Raw genomic sequence first — 21,673 nt, forward strand, 5'->3', positions numbered from 1 at the left:
GAAAAGAGCTCATGTTCACTGTGAAAATGATATAAATCTGTATCTATTTCTACTGCCAGAGCTCGAAAGTAACTAAATACATGTACAGAAAATACCTATTCTGAATTAGGGATGTAACAACAACAAAAATATCATCATATCGTATCGTCAAAAGTCTCCCAATAATATCGTGGGCCATCACAATATATCAAATTACAAGTCTCTTTGCTTTAATCAATAGTTATGGTGACTTTAATGTCTTTCTTTGTGATTTTATAATGTTATTTCTTATTATGTAAAGCACTTTGAATTACATAACACCATCAAACATACAAGAAATGAATGAAAAGGAGCAGAAAGAAGAGTCAGTTTATGTTCTTTGTTCCCTTTTCCAGACAAAACATCAACACTGATCGTTACTTCAAAATCAGCACATTTCAATTCAGTCACAATTATTAATCAATTGCAAACAGAAATCTTCACTATTATGCACAACTTCTTAGTTTTCTTTTTCATACATACACATTGCACTGGATTTTATGTTTGTTTTTTTTTTTTTATCTCATGAGTGTTAGGGATGTAACAATAACCGAAATATCGTGATATGGTATCGTCAAAGTTCTCACAATAATATCGTGGACCATCACAATATATCGAATTTCAAGTCTCTTTGCTTAAATTAAGAGTTATGGTGCAGCAATAGACAAAGGGAACTACATAGACCATGATCCTTTGCGCCATTTCGGTGCAGACTACATGAAGAAATAACAGTTCTAAGCACTTTTAAGTCTTAGTTCTTTGGATTAAGTCTTGTCAAGGCATTTTAAGAAAAAGTAGCATATGCACAGTTTTGCCTCCACAAAATATCGCAATAAATATTGTACCGTGAGATGTATATCATGAAAATATTGTATTGAGAGATTTGGATATTGTTACATCTCTAATCATGACCCTCCCCACCATATTATATTGTCAGCTTTACCACGATATCACAATAAATATCGTACCGTGAGGTTTATACTGTGACGATATCGTATCGTGAGACTTGGATATCTTTACATCCCTAATCACTGTACTTGATTCTTTTATATCTTTGTCAAGGCATGTGGTATTCAGAGTACAGTTACTTTCCAAAATTGTAGAAATACATGATGGTACTTTATAGTGCAATTTTGGTTTCGAACTGCACGGTATTGCATTACAACAAAAATAAAGCTGCTTGTGGTTTTATGTCATGTTTTTCCACTATAATATAAAGTCACTCCTCCTTCAGAGCGCTATCAAAACAAAATCAGAATCATGCAAATGAAACAGCGGCACATCGCAACAGTTTTGTCAAATTGCTGTGTGCAGTTTTGTGTCATGTTCTTGTATTTATGGAGAATTGGAGTCGTGTGGGAGCGTGGGTGACGTAGGTTTGTGGATTGAGCATTGCACAGAATCTTACAGCTAACAGGAAAGAGGGTTCGAATGAGGCTCAGGAGAGATCAAGAAATTACTCAAGCATACATGGATGACATTCAAAACCTCTTCAGGCATGTTTTTAATGAGGAATAACGTTATAACATGGTAAACAGTCAGGCCGGGTATCATTAAGAAGTTGCCGATGCAGATACGATACATACCTCAATACAGTGAGCTTTTTCGATTAGACACGATTTGATATGATATATTTCAAAACGATTCAATGATTCAATAAAAAATAAAGGCTGTGATACTAAAAGTCTTTGTTAAATCATGTCTTGTTCAAAGTTCATATGAAACAAACATTTTAATAATCAAAATAGTAAAAATGTCAAATGTGTCGCATAAATGAGTTTCCTTCCTCTAAACAAGCAACAAAACTGTCACTCTGTAACAAAATAATTTAGTAAAATATACCAAAAAGATACTCTTGCCAAGATATCGATACAGCAGCCCAGGGAAAGAAGAAATTCAATTAGTCAACTGGACAAAAGTTTATTATGGTCGAATATGTTTCGCTGCTCATTCAAGCTGCTTCTTCAGTTCTGGTCAGATGCTGGTGGACACTTTCTTATATCTGCCTGAAGGGAGGAGCTAACTACAATGAAACTACTCTGAAACTAACACACCTACTTGTTTACAGTTTTGTTTGTTAGTTAGGCCTACTGAAATGCACTGAGTGTGGGGTCATATTAGCAGAATCATTCAGGGCCATAATGGAGCTTTCACACCTGTAAACCTGACCTGGCTACAGTTAATGTTCCCTTGTTTGTTTTGATTTAGGTTTGAGGATGGAGTTATAAATCAGAGATAGATGGTGTCTGAGTCCCCCATTTCTGTTCTATTCTTAACAAAAATAGCTTGTTTAACTCCCCTCTCGAACCATTTCCTTTCTATGGCTCAAATCTGTACCTCACTGTCCTCAAACGCGTGTCCCGAGGCTTTTAATTGGAGATGTACAGCAGACTGAGGTCCTGTGTTGTTCTCTCGTCTGTGTTGGTTCATCCTCTTGTAAAGTGTCTGTTTTGTTTCTCCAGTGTAGCGTTCACTGCAGTCTTCACTACACTGAATCGAGTAGACCACATTGCTTTGTTTGTGACTCGGTTTGTGGCCACAATATCAATAATGTATCAGCACATTAAGCTATACGATATATTGATATTTTAATATTTTTACACACCATTAGTAGGCAGACAACAGTTTTGCATAACACCACCTCTCTTACAAATGACACCGACTATTAGTAAATGCTGTAAAATTATTATATGTGATGTAAATTTACCCGAAGAAGACGAAACTGCTGTTGAAATATGTTGCTATAATGCAGATTTCACATATTTTTTTTTACCACAGCTCTTCTAATATTCTTTGCTTATCTGTGCTACACCCCGAGCAACCCCATAAACCAGTTTAACATCAGAAACCGACTTATCCATAGGCGTATAGTGTTGTACCAGGCGCTGTGTCCAATCACTATAATGCGGACATTTGTTTCAGTCGGGCGGTTACGTCTACAAACACATTCTCATGAAGCTTGCGCAGTTTGACCGTAACTGTAACGGCGAGACTTGTGTTAAAGCCTCCATGCGTTTCATAAGCAAACATGGTACGCATAATGTACTTACACACACTCCGAAACAGATTTTATACGTGGATTTACATGAAGTACTGTTTATAGATTTGACAGACCTCAACCTTTACCTAGATATTTAAAAAAAAAGACCTTATTAAGTCATTTTCTGATCTGTTATAATGTTGTTTCCTCATTAAAAACAGACCTGGAGTTGTGTTTTGTTTCATTCACATGTTTAAAACACAAATCCTGCATATTTAGGCTGAGTTCTTCTCTCAAACGGAAAACACTCTGTTCCACCTTGTGACGTCATGTGGTAATACAGGGTTAGGGTGCTCCACTGTGTTTTTAAAACCCACTCCATACACCTTCACTAGAATCATTTGGATGATTTCAGCTCTAGAATTACAAATCTCTATTGAACTAAAGGTAAAAAGTGGCTATTCATTAAAAAAAGAAGCTACCACTACATGACATCACAAGGTGTAAGAGAGAATTTTAAGCTTTGGAGATGCACTAATAAAGGATGACTGGAACTAGGGGTGTGCAAAAATATTAAAATATTGATTTATCCTATCGTTTAATGTGATGATACAGTATTGATATCATGGACTGCTATATTGTTTAGTGTGTTTTACTAAATTATTTTGTTAAAGTGCTACAATTTTATAGTTTCTTCAGAGGAAGGAAACTTGGTTATGCAACACATTTGACATTTTCACAGTTTTCATGAGTAAAATGGGTGTAATTCATATTAACTTTGCACAAGAAGTGGTTTAACAAAGACTTTAAGTGTCACAGCCATGATTTAGCCTTTATTTTTTATTGACCCATATGGAATTGATTTGAAATATATCGTATCGAATCAAAATATGTATCGTATCAGCAATTTCTTAAATGATACAAAACAAAACGCCAGGTGTGTTTTTGATTTAAGGAAAGTCTAACTTGGCTTAAATCTCACAAGAGTCCATTCTGCATCATTTCTTTCTATTGGACAGAAAGTTAAATAAAATAAATAATAAATAATGAACGGGGAAATAAACATGTGTGGCTGCACAGTACTGTATATTGCAATCAAATCAAAGAACATACTGTGTATATAAATAGACATAGCTAATCTGCTTAGTGTGCCTGCAGTTTCAACCTCTACAAACATGTTCTGACATTTTTTTTTATCAGTTTATGAGTTCATATTTCAGTCTTTGGTCAAATGTTAACACTCCTGGAGTTATTTATAATGTATGTTTCAAACAGAATCTTAAATCATAAATCACAAATCATAATTCCAGTAGTTTTTGTATGCAGCCCTAAAACCAGGTCTTAAAAAAGTTACTTACAATAACAGAGATGGTACAAGATCTTGTGCCATCTTGAACACAAGAGAAAAATTATCTTGTGTTAACATTTATATTGGGAAAAAAGGGTTACATGTTGGTCTCTCTTACAGTTCTGAAAAGCTGTCCTAAGATAAAGACTGAACTGTGAAATGTTCATATTAGGAATTATGTTTTGCCTTGTCTCGTTCTTCTGGACCCAACCTCGTATCTCGTCTTGTCTTGTAGTAATTTTATCCCATTCGTATCCAATAAAAATGGGAGGAAAAAATGCCAAGACAAATATTGTGGTACCATAAATACCATATTATTATACCTAATACACTGTAAAAAATAAATGCATTGAAGATTGCAGGAGGTTCAGGACAGAGCGAGGACTAGACCTGCTCACCGTGCAGATGGAAAACTTTGACACATGGAAAAATCCAGGAACAACCATTAAAAGCGGAGCTATTAAACCAACAAAGTCCTCCTCGTTATAACTGTCAGTCATCTTCTGTAGTGTTGCCAACTATAACACAACATCCATAATGTCTACGCCTGTTTGAAATGAGTCACTGGTGAACATGTACAGTAACTCATGTTTGTAGAAAGTTTACACTGAAGTGACGAGGAGTAACATGTCAACAAATGTCCACATGTACAGGAAGTGGAGGGCTGTCACTTCCTGTATCCTTTCAAATTAAAAGACATCAGCAAATAACTCCAAGGCTTTTCCTGCTGAGTAAGGGGTTTCCTGTCCATTAAATTAGGTCACCAGCAATGACAGGATATTTGTTACACACCAGGTCATTTTGTGAAGGACGTGAGCAGTTTATATTTGTACACTGGTATGGTGCAGGTTTAGACCTGGCTTAGACCTGGTTTAGACCTGGTTTAGACCTGGTTTAGACCTGGCTTAGACCTGGTTTAGACCTGGTTTAGACCTGGTTTAGACCTGGCTTAGACCTGGCTTAGACCTGGCTTAGACCTGGTTTAGACCTGGTTTAGACCTGGTTTAGACCTGGTTTAGACCTGGTTTGGTGAAGATGTGGTACAGATGTAGCCCTGGTTTGGTGCAGTTACAGTCCTGGTTTGGTCCAGTTTTAGTCCAATTTTAGTCCAGTTTTAGTCCAGTTTTGGCCCGGTTTTGGCCCGGTTTTGGCCCAGTTTTGCCCAGTTTTGGCCCGTTTTGGCCCAGTTTTAGTCCAGTTTTGGCCCAGTTTTAGTCCAGGTTTAGTCCAGGTTTAGTCCAGTTTTAGTCCAGGTTTAGTCCAGGTTTAGTCCAGGTTTAGTCCAGGTTTAGTCCAGTTTTGGCCCAGTTTTGGCCCAGGGCCCAGTTTTGGCCCAGTTTAAGTCCAGTTTTAGCCCAGGTTTAGCCCAGTTTTACTCCAGTTTTCATCCAGTTTTTGTCCTGCTTTAGTCCTGCTTTAGTCCTGCTTTAGTCCTGGTTTGGTGCCAGTGTAGACCTGGTTCAGTCCTGGTTTAGCGCTGGATTCGCCCTGGGTTAGTCCTGGTTTAGCCTTGCTTTAGTCCTGCTTTAGTCCTAGTTAGATTATTCCTATTGTAGTCCAGGTTTAGTTCCATAGCGTGATTTTTCAGTCTTAAATTAATCAAAATTGACAAATTAAAAGGAATTGAAGAAGGGATTAACCCAGAACTAAACCAGGTTTTAACCAAACAGTCCACAGTTTGAGAAATTTCAACAGCGACCTTGAAACTGTGCAGCAGAAACAGACAAAGATGCCAAAAATGTTTCACTTCACAATCACAAAACAAAACAAAAAACCCAAGAACAAGAAAAAGTTGCAAAAATACAAGTTTGAGAGTGAAACAAAATGATCTAAGATGTAACCGTTTTCAATGAGAGAAAGTCCAAAAGGCGACATTGTAAATTTAAATGAGGAGTTTTGTATTGATCTAATAATAATTGGCCGTTTTGACATTTTGAACATTGTCTACGGTCTTTTGGTGAAGGTCAGTGCCAGGGCTGTGTTCTGCCTGGTCACACTCTCTCACAACACAATTGTTGTTTCCTCTCAGTTTTCCTCCAAATAATCCATCTAAAATTGGGCACAAAAAGACTCCAGGAAATGTTAAATCAAATATTATGTAGCCCAGTCAAAGAACAATACACATTTACGGCAGTTATGGAGTCAAAACAAAAACTGAAGTTGGGTTTCTTGCCAAGTTCTGTCCCGTGTTGACAATCCAAGTCTGTGACCGAATGTCCACCCTAGTCCCTAACACCTCATTCACTACGTCCTGCACTATTTAGAGCCCTCTACAGTACAGAGAGATTTGGCCACTCAGCTCACTACTTTTGGGTCAAGTGACTTTGCCGTCTGGGTGAAAAAAACATTCACCTAAACTCCGATAAAGCTTGATTTTTGTCGTAAATAAGTAATCAGATCAGACTGCCACAAGTATTCATGGACTAATAATAACCATACAAGTTTTTTTCACACTGAATCTCACACACTTTATTCCTTTATTCCTTTGTTAGACAGTCATCTTGACACCAGTTCATCTTCATAAATACAGCATGAGGACATAAACAAATCGGTAACAGTACAACAAACTACTACAGCACAAACAAAGTATCATAATTCATGTATCTGCCCGGAGTTAAACACTTAAACTTCTTTATAAAATGGAAGAAAGTGGTGCACAGTTTTAAGTCTTCTGTACAATTATTCCACAGCTCCACCCCTTTAACTGATATACAAAATTTCATAATGTTTGTTCAGATTTTCTTTTTGGTAAACATGGCCGTACCTCTGAGCTCATATTGGCTATTTAGGATTTTGAAAATGTTCTGTAATGATTCTGACAAGAGATTGTTGTTTACTTTGAACATCATTTTCAAAGTATAATGGTTAATTTAAGAGTGTTTTATTCAGAATCATGTATCAGCAGTGCCATAAACCAGCACTTTCACTGAGCCGAGTTGTGTCCAGTTAAACCCCTGTCGTTAAATGCTGTTGTTTTCCCAACTTTAGCAACTCATTGTGGTCTATATTGAATGGTCTAGTGAGCATTAGAGGTGTGCAAAAATATCGAAAGATCTACAGATTGTATCGTTTAATGTGATGATACAGTATCGATGTTGTGGGCGGCTGTATTTTTTGGTATATTTTATTAAATTATTTTGTTACAGCGCTACAGTTTTGTTGCTTGTTCAGACACATTTGACATTTTTACTGTTTTCATGATTAAAATGGGCGTGTTTCATATTCACTTTGCACAAGAGGAGGTTTAACAAAGACTTTTAGTGTCACAGCCATGATATTTTTTATTAAACCGTAACGAATCAATTTGAAATATGTCATATCGTGCACTGTATCGAGATGTGTATCTTATCAGCAACTTGTTAATAATACTCAGCCCTAGTGACCATTGATGCGCACTACCTTCAAGGTGCATTGTGGATTACATTTTCAATACTTCTTGATAGAGACATGGATATCCAATCAACCTTGTGACTGCATACTGGGTCCAAAGACAAAACACATGCCTGAAGAAGGGCTTGACCCGGAACGTCACATTGTGGTGTCATTAAAATACAAATTTAAGAGCTGCAGTGTGGATCCCTTTTGTCTTTTGCACTACTTTTTCACTCACTGGACATTCAGACACTCCTAAAAATTGCGTGATAATGTGGACATTCGGACACAGCCCAAGTCTCAACAGTGAGTTTTGAGTCAAATCTGTCTAATTCATTTTAACTGTATTTAGTTCATGATTCTTGAAGCTTGAATGTTTTGTTGAAAATAAAATTTGAAGGTTAAATAGATACAAGCTACAAGAAACTAGGCGGCGTTTGAGATAAAAGCAAGGACACTTCATGAGCTGAATACTGAACCAGAGGGGGGGAAAAAATCTAATCACAAGGCTTTATTTCTGTTCCTTATTCACACAGTCAAATAAGCTATTGGCAGTATTAAAGCTTCACTGTGTAACTTTTTTGTTCTGTCTCCACGGAGATGACGCCACCGGCCGGACCAAGTTACAGGTCAGGTCTGTGCAGAGGCGACCCCACTCACACTAAGAAAGCAAGTATTTTTGAGAAATATCTGTAACAAAAAGTGCAGGAGAGGTTTTCTATAGAACATTCCAGGCAAAGCGATCGCCATGGAGACAAGCAAGCGGCAGAAACTCCACCAGAAAAGTTACACAGTGCACCTTTAACCACTTAAAGCCTTAATGTGTGAAGTTATTCCACTAAAAAAGATTCATATTTCTATAGTTTGTTTCTGTAAACTATTTCTTCTGACTCAATTTTATAGTCTGACTCACATCCTTGTGTTTTTCCATACAATCCTCTGGTACCTTCCCTGCATCCTGGCATTGTTTAGCAGTATTTCCGCACCTAAACAGACTACACACTCACACACACACACACGCACGGACACACACACACTCAAGCTCTTAAATGATTTACACAGGATCCAGTGGCCGGGCTCAGATTGCAGTGAAGTGATGCCTCCAGTGGGATGGTTCACGTTTCTTCGTCTATTCTCTCGACAAACGCCACAAGTGAGTCACAAACCGCTCAAAGAAAAGAGAATAACAAATACAGCAGATACAAGAGACGAGACGACGCAGGGCTTGGCTTTGGTTCAGAGCAATAAACGGCAACACTGTAAAATAAAATTAATTAAAGGTTCTATATTACACAAAATGAGCTTTAAGTCTTGTTATAATGTTGTTAACTCCACAAAAACACACCTGGAGTTGTGTTGTTGTTTCATTCACACGTTTGAGTAATCCTGGTTTATTAGTCTACTTTTCCTCAAAAGTAGACCTCAAAATGCTCTGTTCCACCTTGTGATGTCATGTAGTGTAAGCAAATTAATTGAATTTTGATCGCCATTTCGATATGTGAGTCAAGAAATCTTCAAACTCATACAATCGAGTTGAAAAGATTTGTTTATTTAATAATACTGATTATACTTTAAACATGAAATTGCTATTTTATTCATTTTATGTTTTAAACATCGCAAAACTGCTCTAAGAATCATATTTGTAGCCTGAATTTATTGTCAATTTGAAAGTTTTGCGTAAATTATCAATAACAACTTTTTTTGAGAGAGAGAAAAGCTGAATAAACGCATTTGCTGTAGAGAAGCAAAGACTAAGATATCGTAACATAAGAAGTTTTGTTTGCTAAAAAACAATAAAAAGCCCAGACTTTACTTAACCATATTAAAAATATTATTGATAGAAGACGAGGAGACATGGTCCACGCGGCATGGTTTAGTCCTGTTAAATCCCGTTTTAGACCTGGTTTTAGACCTGGTTTAGTCCTGGTTTAGACCTAGTTTAGACCTGGTTTAGACCTGGTTTAGACCTAGTTTAGACCTAGTTTAGACCTGGTTTAGACCTGGTTTTAGACCTGGTTTAGACCTAGTTTAGACCTAGTTTACACCTGGTATAGACCTGGATTAGACCTGGATTAGACCTGGTTTTAGACCTGGATTAGACCTGGTTTTAGACCTGGTTTAGTCCTGGTTTAGACCTAGTTTACACCTGGTATAGACCTGGATTAGACCTGGATTTAGACCTGGTTTTAGACCTGGTTTAGTGTCCAGCAATGAGTGGAATTACGGAAAAAAAAAAAGGGGGGAGGGATATAGCCAAAATGTAAAAACAGGAAAATACTGCCGTGTAATCCACTTATTTCAACAAAGTAACTGTAATCTAATTACCACTCACTGAAACAGTAACTGTAACTGAATACAGTTCCTCATAATTTGTACTCTGATTATGTAACTCCGGTAAATGTAATCTGTTACTCCCCAACACTGTTGATATCTGATCCATTTCTGAGCCTGCGACAGTGACCATCTCCTGCTCCGAGTTTGTTATTATTAAAAGTAAAAGCTGAACCCGTCCCCCACTGACCATCTGTCAATCACAATAATCAATCTGTCTCAGGGGAAAAACCTGCACCTCATTGACCTGAACACTTCTTTAAAAGCTTGTTTAACAAAGCTGTGGTCCAGATGGAGTCCAAAACATGTTCAAATAAAGACAATGAGCAAAGCAAATGATATTTTCAACACAAAACACAACGTTAAATGAGCTTTAAGAGCAAAAGCTTTTAATGAAATATCAATAAAAGCTCTGGTTTAGTTTGAGTTTTAAGTTCCAGAGATGGTCAGTACTCAATTACATTTATTTGAGTAATTGTAAATGAGTAATGAGAACTTTTCCATCTGTATACTTTTACTCCAGAACTCAACAGAACTCTCACTTGTTTTTGTTTACTCTTCCCTCTGTGTGTAAATCTACAAGTGACAAAAGCTTTACGTTGATTTGAACATTTGTGTTTCTTATTCCGCTCCAGTGGTCGTTTTTTTTTTTCTAATTTTTGCATCAATCATTTGCAAATACCAGATTTTGTGCATTAGTTAAAGTTTTGCTCATCCAGTTACATTAACTTCAAATTATAAATCAGATGGTACAGTTAGTCTTACTTGAGTAGTACGTTTCCCAAATACTTTTTTAGTCTTGAGTAATTTCTTCTTCTTCACTATTTTGTACTTCCTCCTCCTCTCTCCTTTCCTCCTTCCTCCTCCTCATCTCTCTTCTTCTTCTTTCTCTTCTCTCTCCTCCTCTCCTTCTCCTCTCTCTCCTCTTCTTCTCCCCTCCTCCTTTCTCCTCTTTCTTCTTTCTCTCTCCTCCTCTCTTCCACCTCTCTTTTTTCTCTCCTTTTCTCTCCTCCTCTTCTCTCTCTCCTCCTCTCCTCATCTCTGTCTCCCTCTCTCTCTTCTCCTCCCCCTCCTCTCTCGCCCTTCTTCTCCTCCTCTCTCTTTCTCCTCTCCTCCTCTCTCCTTCTCATTTGCTCTCTCTCCCTCCTCTTTCTCCTCATTTCTCTTTTTCCTCTCCTCCTTCCCACCTCTCCTCTCCTCCTTTTCTCTCTTTTCTTTCTCCTCTCCCTCCTCCTCTCTCTCCTCGTCTCTCCTCCTCGTCTCTGTCTACCTTCTCCTCTCCTTCCTCCTCCGTCCTTCCTTTTCTCTCTCCTCCTCTCTCCTCTTCCTCCTCTCTTTACTTTCCTCTTCCCTCTCCTCTCTCCTCCTCCCTCTCCTCCTTTTCTCTCTTTCTTTCTCCTCTCCCTCCTCCTCTCTCCTCGTCTCTCCTCCTCGTCTCTGTCTACCTTCTCCTCTCTCTTCCTCCTCCGTCCTCCTTTTCTCTCTCCTCCTCTCTCCTCTTCCTCCTCTCCTCCTCTCTTTACTTTCCTCTTCCCTCTCCTTCTCTCCTTCTCCTCCTCTCTCTTCTCTCCCCCTCCTCTTTCTCCTCATTTCTCTTTCTCCTCTCCTCTCCTCTCCTCCTTCCACCTCTCTTTTTCTCTCCTTTCTCTCCTCCTCTTCTCTCTCTCCTCCTCTCTGTCTCCCTCTCTCTCTTCTCCTCCCCCTCCTCTCTCGCCCTTCTTCTCCTCCTCTCTCTCTCTCCTCCTCTTCTCTCTCCTCTCCTCCTCTCTCCTTCTCATTTGCTCTCTCTCCCTCCTCTTTCTCCTCATTTCTCTTTTTCCTCTCCTCCTTCCACCTCTCTCCTCATCCTCTCTCCTTTTTCTCTTCTTTTCTCTCCTCCTCCCTCTCCTCCTTTTCTCTCTTTTCTTTCTCCTCTCCCTCCTCCTCGTCTGTCTCCCTTCTCCTCTCCTTCCTCCTCCGTCCTTCCTTTTCTCTCTTTCCTCTCTCCTCTTCTCTCTCTTCCTCTCCTCCCCCCTCCACTCTTTCTCCTCCTTCTTCCTCTCTTCCTCTCTCTCTTCCCCTCCTCTTCTCTCCTTCTCATCATCTCTCCCTCCTCTGTTAAGTTCTTGGCCCTTACATTGTAAAATATACTAAATAAACATGGAAATAAATCATGGAAATGTTAAAACCATTTCAGACAATAGACTAAAAATAAAAAAGTCGTATTACGTAACTTTTGACTATTGACACAGCGAATAATCAGCAAATAATTAGATGAAAACCCATTAGTTTACATCAACCCTATACAACAAAACACCAAATGCGAGTGTGAGTGACATCTGCTGCTCCAGACCCAGCCTCCCATTGTCCCGCGAGGCGTTCAAAGACTGAAGAAGAGCTGGGATTATTCTGTGACACGCTGCCGCCCTTTTGTTTCGCCGTCGCTCTGGGGGCCTATAGCATTACACCCATCTTTATGATTACAGCGTCTCCGGACCAAAAAGACGGACTCGGAACACCGCCCCCGGATTCACAAAGGCCCAAAATAACACACTGACACACCGGCCTATCATTACAGCACGACGCTATGAATAGGCCGAAATACGCGCGCTTAAATTACCGCGAGGTCAAATAAGTGCGAATCGAGGAGGTACGCCGAAAATGTCCAAGATTAAAAAAGGAAGCACATGTAACCTGAGCTCTTACGGTTTTGAAAAAAGATACTAAAAACAAAACGGAAATGCTGAAACAAACAGATTTTACTCACTTTAAATCTCCTATATTACACAAAAAATTGACTATTGTGAGCTTCAAATCATGTTAAAATTTTGTTACCTGGAGTTAAGTCTGTGCAATTAATTGAATTTTTGATAACGATTTCAATTTGTGTGTCAAACGAGCTCCAAGCTCATATAAACGAGTTGAAACATAAAGGTTAAAGATTATTTTGGGACATTTTTTATATAAATAAGGATAATTATTTTACTTTTTAAGTGTAGAGATTGTAGAACAGCTGGATTTATAGTTTATTTTGGATACATTTACAATTTCCTATGCCTTATTTCATGTTCAAAGTATATGTTATTCTTATTTTGTTGTTTTATACTTTGCAAAACTGCTCTAACGTTCATATTTGTGGCCTGAATTTATTTTCAATTTGACAGTTTTGTGTAAATTATCAGTCAAAGTGAGTTTTTTTTAGATAGAAATGCTGAATAAATGCATCATGTAACAAAAAAAATAATCGTTTAAATTAGGGACGGGCATTCGATGAAATGTTCTTAATCGATCGTCGGAAGAATTAACAATCGATTATCGATTAATCATTAACGTTTTTATATTCAAATAATCATCATTATTATTACTATCTGCACTACTAATCTGCATAAATAAATTCAACTTTACGACATATAAACCGTAACGACTCTAGAGCCACATCAGCTGTTTGACATTATAATGTTTTTAATTCAGTTTTGTGCAACTCTCACAGAAACGAAACTTAAAACTGCATCGCTAATTTGCATAAACTAAGCGAAGATAAAACTACAGCTCTTGTGTCGCTGATGCGGTTCAACTTCTGTCGGATTAAAAGACATGACTCAGGTGAATACAGGTTAGTGTGACCATATTTGCATTTGTCAAAACCAGGAAACTGTACGGGAGGTGAGAGATGGTTCCTCGTCATCGACATTGCGCGACTCTCACCTGGTAAAGCTTTTTCCCACTGGACACCGAAACATATGTGCTGCTTTGTACACTGTGCACATGGACTCACACTTGTCCCGAACGCAACGGAAAGCGTGGAATTTCTTGTACAAATCATCGTTAAATACACATTTGTGCTTCGACACGTTGCAGACTGACCCACTGTTTGTGTCTCGCTCCTTCTGATGCAGAGAGACACATGTACAGACCCTGTTTGGTCACGCTACACACAGCAACCTACAATCGGTTTGTCGATTAAAATGAACGTAATCGATGAAATTTTTAATGATCAATTATCGATTAATCGACTAATCATGCCCATCCCTAATCGTGATAATGATTTTTTCCATAATCGATCAGCTTTACCTGGAGTTGTGTTTTGTTTCATTCGCACATGTTTGAGGAATCCTTTATTATTTATATATATATTTTATAAAATGGCGAAATGGCGCCGACAAACAGCAAAGTGAAATCCAGGGAAAACATTTGTATCACTTTATAATGACGTCCAGACTGAAGACAGGTTTGGGAGTCTTTAAAAACGAGGCCGACATAAAAGACTCACTTAGTTCAATCAATACGTTTGTTTCAACTGTGGAGCATCACCTTTAATGTGAACGCTCCATCCATCACAAAGAAACACACAGAGAAACACTGCAAATGTGATTGTAATGGAGCAGAGGACGAAGAGACGTGAGGAACGAGCTCAGCTTCAGCCAAAACCAAATGGGATTTAGTGTGGAAGAAAAGAGAGAGAGAGAGAAAAGGGAGAGAGGAAGAGGGGAAGAGGGAGGGACAGGGGAGAGAGAGAAATGAGAGGGAAGAGAGAAAAGAAAGAGGTGAGGAGGAGAAGGGGAGAGAGAGATGTTGTGAAAAGAGACGACAAGATAACGTGAAAGAAAGGGATAGAGATTTTTTTTAAATGGGAGGGAGTAAATAAAGGAAAGACTGTGGTGAGACGGATAGATGCAGACAGGAGAGGAGAGAGAGAAAGGGAGAGAATGAATGAAAAGAGTGAGAGTGAGGAGGAGAGGAAGAAGAGAAGAACAGAGAAAGTGGAAAGAGAGAGAGAGAGAGGGAGAGGGGGGAGAAAGAGAGAGAGAGCTGAAGTTAATGAACAGAGAGAAAGAGAGAGACTTAGAGAGAGAAAGAGATAGAGAGAAAGAGTGGGAGTTAATTAAGAGAGAAAGAGAAAGAAAGAGAGAGAGAAAGAGAGAGCAAGAGAAGAGTGAGAGAGGGAAGGACATGGGAAAGAGTGAGGAGGAGAGAAAGGAGAGAACAATGAGAGGGGGAGAGACAGAGAGAGAGAAAGAGAAAAAGAGGGAGAAAAGGGAGAGAAGCAGAGAAGAACAGAAAAAGTGAAGAGAGAGAGAAAGAGAGAGGAGGCAGAAAGAGAGAGAGAGGAAGTTAATGAAGAGAGAGGGAAGGGGAGAGAGAGAGAGGAGGAAAGAAGAGAGCCAAGACTGGGGCAAGACCGAGACAGAAGAGAGAGATGAGAGAAGCAAGAAAGAGACAGAAGAGGAGAGAGAGACAGAGAGAGCATGAAGGAGAAGAGTGAGAGTTGAGGAGGAGAGAAAGAAGCGAAGACCGGAGAAAGAGAAAGGGGTGAGACAGAGACTGGAGGGCGCGAGAAAGAAGCGGAAGAGACGTTAGAAATTTGCGATAAAAGAGATAAAAAGAGGGGAGAAAAAGAGCCAAACCGAGAGAGAGAAAGAGAGAGAGAGAGAGAGAGAGGGAGAGCTGATTAAACATGTCATTAAAACTATTGGTTGAGTCCAGACGCATAAATAAAAGTCCCACAGTGTCGGTAAAACAAACGGAGCAGCAGGAGTTACCGGGGTCATTACAGCCAATAACAGAGCCAAGTTTTAATATCCACTTCCTTATTAGATTTGGTGAGACAGTGAGAAAATGCTCCACGCTGAAGCTTTAATTTAACTCCGTGTGTGTTTCTGAGACAACGACATTACAACACAGATCGGGACGCGGCGTAACATCGACTCTTTAAAGCTCAAATGTGGACAGTAAACGAGGAAAACGGTTATTATGACAACACTGGATGATCCTAAAGTTAGAAAACTACAGAAGAGGAGAGTCATTTAAACAACAAAACAAAGATACAGCAGCTCAAGCGAATCCAAAAAGCTACACAATAAAGTCTAAAATGATCTGAACAAACATAACTGTGGTGTCGATGTTATCTGGATTTCAGGGTCGGGTGTCGGGCACAGTCTGAGCCAACTCAACGTTCAGTACTGGGGTTTATTGTATGGATGTTATGGCTTTGTCTGGAATGTTTCACAGTCTGGCATCTTCATGGAGACCAAACTAGACCAAGTTACAGGTCAGATCAGTCAGAACACCTGTTTTCTAGCAATTTTTTGAGCTATAAAACCACTTGTAATTGAATAAATGTCAAGTACAGCTGTTTAAAGTCACACTGTGGAATATTCCAGGTAGAGCAATGACTGAAATCAGCTGGAAAGTCCTGAGTATTTCATATCATACATATTTCATGTAGTTAAGACCTTCCTAAAAGTGACTCTGAATGATTTTAGAACAAATTCTGTAGCGTTTCTTGTGTTGCACTGTTTACAAATGATGTTCATGATAAGCAAGTCAGGAAATAATTCATATTTCTTCCCAAATCAACAGTTACAGATGCTACAGGACATGGGGAAAAAGAAAAAAATTTTTAACATACGATAAAATACAAATAACTATTACGTTTATAATAGGAAAAAGTACAATTTCTTAGATTCTGTAGTATCTTCACAATATCACAATAATATCGTCTTGTGAATTGAATATCGGAATTGTGTCATATCGTGTGATTTACATCTCTACTTATACATACACATAAAAAAGAGCGACAAATCTATATAAACGACTGAGAAACTGAGAAGGATTTTTTGACAATCAAACAATCGAAGCACCAAACTATTACTTAATTCAGGTAAATGAAGTTTTATATTTTGTTGTGAATGTTACGAGAAATTTGGAGAGGAAATTTCTTCCGCATTTGAGAGACACGTGCTGCAAATTAGCATCTGTTTTTGGATTGATTGTTTCATTAATTTTTATTTCGAGCTCTGTTGCTCTTTATTCCAGACCCTTTTGGATTTGACCAGAATGTAGAAAGGACTGGTTGGTCCGGCGACTGAAACGAAGGACCTCAGTCAGGATGTTTTTCAGCATCCATGATATTTTTTTTTCCTTTATTTTTCCGATATAGACGGCCCATGCGTGTCCATGATTGGCTAATCCACCTGTCAATCACTCGAACTGAAAACGAGGCGATGACCAGACCCACATCTTTGTAAAGAGAAATTTAACTGAATAAGTACACAAATTGGTTAAAACAGGTATAAAAAAATGGACTCAACCAGGACAAATAAAAACAAGGCGATGAAAAGTCTCACATCTTTGTAAAGAATTAAAGAACTGAACTGAAGAAGTGTGAATTCTGGATCCCAGCTAAGACAGTATGCTGATTATTTGTATTTTTGTATAATTCTATGTTTATATTTAATGAATATTGCCTCATGAATAACATAAACATCATTAATACAGACATTTACACATTTATGTTCACCCAAATTCTCAATCAAAAATTTACGAATCCACCTCAAACCCGCTCTGTCCCATTGACTCGTCCGTCTAATCAAACATGGACAGCTCCGTCTTGTCTCCTGTCTGACTGCACCTGTCACAGACCCTCTTCCTCCACCCTCAGGAGTCTCATTTCAATAATCAATAATTAAAAACCCGCTCCGGCATTTCTCCAGCTCCACACGTGTGCTCCTATTGGCCGCGCCGAACCCTCGTATACCCCCAACGCCATACCACCACTACCCCAACAGCCCCTCCCCCACTGCCCCTCCACCCTTTGAACAGCCCGGGACACTCCATTGGTGCACAGGCATTCATTTTTAAAGCTCCCCGTCAATGGATTATAAAACAGGAGGCTAAGCTGCGGACGGTAACAATACAACCGGACTGAGAAGGGAGAAGAGAGGGCGGAAAACTCCATCATGACGACCTTTTTCGGACCAGAGACGACCACTGACTGCACTGACGAAATATCTGGAAACGGGGTCAAAAATAAATTAATTAAATGCGAAAATATACAGGTCTCGTGTAGGACTTGAAAGGGACTAAACCGGGTCTTAGCCAGCACAAGATATCAGACCAGACCAGGACTACACTCTGATAAAAAAGACAAAAGTGAAAGCAAAAGTTAATACAACGCAAACAAGTGAATAAAAACAAGTAAACCAGACAATATCCGGTACTAGATCCCAGACAGAACCAGGACTAAACCAGGTCTAGAGTAGTCTAGACTGGGAATGCAAATGGGTTAAAACCTTAATCAAAACGGGTGCAAGTCAGGACTAAACAAGGACTATACCAGGTCTAAGCCAGGTCTAAACCAGGACTGAACTGGGACTAAACCAGGTCTAAACCAGGAGTGAACCATGTTTAAACTAGGACTAAACCAGGACTAAACCAGGTCTAAAGCAGGTCTAAACCAAGTCTAACCCAGGATTGAACTGGGACTAAACCAGGTCAAAACCAGGTCTGAACCAGGTCTGAACCAGGTCTAAACCAGGTCTAAACCAGGTCTAAACCAGGTCTAAACCAGGTCTAAACCAAGTCTAAACCAGGATTGAACTGGGACTAAACCAGGTCAAAACCAGGTCTGAACCAGGTCTGAACCAGGTCTAAACCAGGTCTAAACCAGGTCTAAACCAGGTCTAAACCAGGTCTAAACCAGGACTATGATGTCAGCCTTTTCTAAACCAAAGACTAGCACCGACTGGATGCAGAAAATATTTGAAAACAAAACAATAAATAGGAAAATACACTATTACATAATATATAAAAGGAACTAAACCAGGTCTTAGTCAGGACTTGGTCACAGCACAATATATCAGACCAAACCAGGACTACACCCTGATTAAAAAAAAGACAAAATTGAATAGAACATTTTAATATGTGTTGGCAATTGAATAAAAGGAGATCTAATATAGGATTTGAGAGGATTAAACCAAAGATCCCAAACAAAACCAGGACTAAACCAAGACTTATGAAATCAAATTTGTTAAAACTGGTACAAAACATGACTAAGACCAGAACTCGACCAGGACTCGACCAGGATTCAATCAGGATTCAATCAGGACTCAACCAGGACTCAACCAGGACTCAACCAGGACTCAACCAGGACAAATGAAGTCCTGAAACTGTGAAATACATATATATATATATATATATATATATATATATATATAAATAAAGCTTTTACCAATATATAAACCAGTCCAGGACTAAACCGGGACTAAACTGGGACTACACCAAGATTACACCAGGACTCAACCAGGACTGCACCAGGACTACAATAAGACTACACCGGGACTACGCCAAGAACAGACCAAGAATACACCAGGAATAAACCAGGACCCAACCAGGACTAAACCAGGACTAAACCAGGACCCAACCAAGACCCAACCAGGACTACACCAGGACCCAACCAAGACTAAACAAGGACTGCACCAGGATTGCACCAGGACTAAACCAGGACTAAACCAAGAATACACCAGGACTAAACATCAAGACTAAACTAGAAATTAAGCAAACAGTCCCAACCTTGACCTACAACCTACTAGTGGCAGAAACCCAAACTCAAACGAGGTCAAAACCAGGTCAAAACCTTTCACCTAATCCTGGACTAAACTGTGCCAAAAACTAAAGCACAGCTGAATCTCAGAACACCTTTTCTTAATCTCGACGAGGCGTTCTTGAAAAGCAACGTGCGCCGCTTTGTCTAAACAACCCGAGTCCGTTTAAGGCTCAAAAACAACAACGAAACAATAAAGACTACGAAGGATGTGGTTGGTAATAGTTTACAGTAAGTCAAAGCACAGAACACTGACTAAACAAAGATAGGAGTGCCTCAAATGTCGAATCAACATCTTCGAAAACGCCATTATACTTAAGAAAACAATAGAAATGTAAGTGTGCAGTAGTCAAGCCACGTCGTCTGTCAAAACTGTCAAGAAGTAAGAACCGAACTACGCAAAAGTATAGCCCAAAGTGGCATTTTTATTCAAATCATCCAACATAAATTCATTAAAAGCGGAAATATCCATGCGTCTTAACCAAACTGTTCCACGTTCGTCTTCTTACGTGACCAATAAATGCCAAAAGAGGTTAAGTTACTCTCGCTTTTCGCCCAATAAACCTCGAAAGCCTTGTAATCCTTGACAAAACACTCGTAATTTCAGTTTAGCCTGGACGTTTGTCAAGTGTGTCAATCAGAAACACAGCAGAGCGAGCGAAACTGGAACCAAAGCAACATTTCTTAAGACAAATTGAGCCTATAATAGTAACAGAAGTGCTGAAAATGTTAGTTTCTATATTAAACTATTTCTGAACTGTGTTATAAAGTTGTTTCCTCATCACAAACAAACACGGATTTGTGTTTTGCTTCATTCACACATGTTTAACTTAGAAATCCTGCATATTTAAGCTGTGTTACACTTTGTATTTTAATATTGGCTTTGGTTTTAGGGTGACTGTTCAAGGACATTTACAGAAAATGTTTATTAATGCACATTATCCCTGTTAAACTAAAAAATAAAACCAATAAATACAATGGTAAAGCAGTAAAAATGGAAATGCTTCATTGTGTTTTTAGACTCCATACACTTCAACTAGGAACATTTTGATCGTTTTAAAAGTAAATTTGTCTCAGCTACCATTACAGCTATTGTTTTATTAAATCTAAATCCAAATCCACTTTATTTCTACAACACATTTTACAAATTAAGCAGATCCAAAGTGCTGCACTGAGATCATAAAATAAAGACAACAAAAAGGTAATCTGCTCAAATTTGATCACACCAGTCCTAAAACAATAAAAGCAGTAAAATCTAATTAAAGCAAAACCATAAAAATCATAAAATAACAGAAAAATAAAAAATAAATGAAAGAAGGAAGAAGAAAAGGAACAACTTCAGGTTATTTTAGTGCATTGGAGAGTTAAGCAGTTCAAGTGAGGCAAAAAAAAAAAAAGCTATTCATTTTAAAACTATCACTGAAAAGGTGGAAGAGGCATTTTGACAGAATAATAATAATGATAATTTAAAAAAGGGTGTGAATGAAACAAAACACAAGTCCAGGTCTGTTTTTGAGGAAGAAACTGTATTATAATATGACTAAAAACTCACGAGGCAGTTTTGTGCAATATAGGATCTTTAATAATTGGCAAAAATTATGGAAATGCACTTGTTTGGAGACGTTCTGTCAACTTTGAATATCCATTTGCATCTTACACCTGCCTGTCAACACGTCGAGAATCAATACTGATAATGTTCCTCTGGTCCCAGTTGGCTTTTGCGGTTATTAATTACCTTTGTATCGTTCCAGGACATCCTCATACGCCTGTGCAAATTCCTTCTCCTGGTTGTGGTTGGTGGGCAACAGCCCCGGTATGAACCCAGCCATGGTGAAGCGGAGGTCGGCTGCAGACTACCGCAGTAAACCCCCTCCAAAGCGCGGCCACTCCACCTCGTATCCACCGGCGTCCGATTCAACACCAAACTACCGGATGAAACAAGGCATTGGCGCTTCAAAAGTCCAGTATCTCGCTCCCAGACGGGTTTTATAATCCACAGACACGCTCGAAATAGAGGCAAAGCGTGCAAATGTTCATCAAAAGTGTTACATAAACGCTATCTATCCATAATCGCGTTGGTTCGGCGGCGGTGTGGTGCAGCCAGGGCGCACGGACGCATCGCTCGGTTGAAAGCTGCTGTCCCTCCTCCCACTTCCAGCACTTCCAGCCGGCTCCTGTGACTGAGAACCGGGGGGTAGAGCCTCCGAAAAAGAAGGGAAGGGGGGGGGAAGGCTTGGTCAGTTTCCGTCCTCCGAGCTCGGTG

The 21,673-nt window shown here is 39.1% G+C and overlaps 1 pseudogene; it reads right to left on the minus strand.

Annotated features, from left to right (window-relative positions):
• LOC129410031 (RNA-binding protein 25-like) overlaps positions 1–21,239 on the minus strand; it is a 58,988-nt pseudogene extending 37,749 nt beyond the window's left edge.
• Positions 21,240–21,673: the final 434 nt, after the last annotated feature.

The sequence above is a fragment of the Boleophthalmus pectinirostris genome, unplaced genomic scaffold, assembly GCF_026225935.1.
Source record: "Boleophthalmus pectinirostris isolate CB_2022bp ecotype Guang Dong unplaced genomic scaffold, ASM2622593v1 HiC_scaffold_21, whole genome shotgun sequence".
NCBI classification, from domain to species: Eukaryota; Metazoa; Chordata; class Actinopteri; order Gobiiformes; family Gobiidae; genus Boleophthalmus; species Boleophthalmus pectinirostris.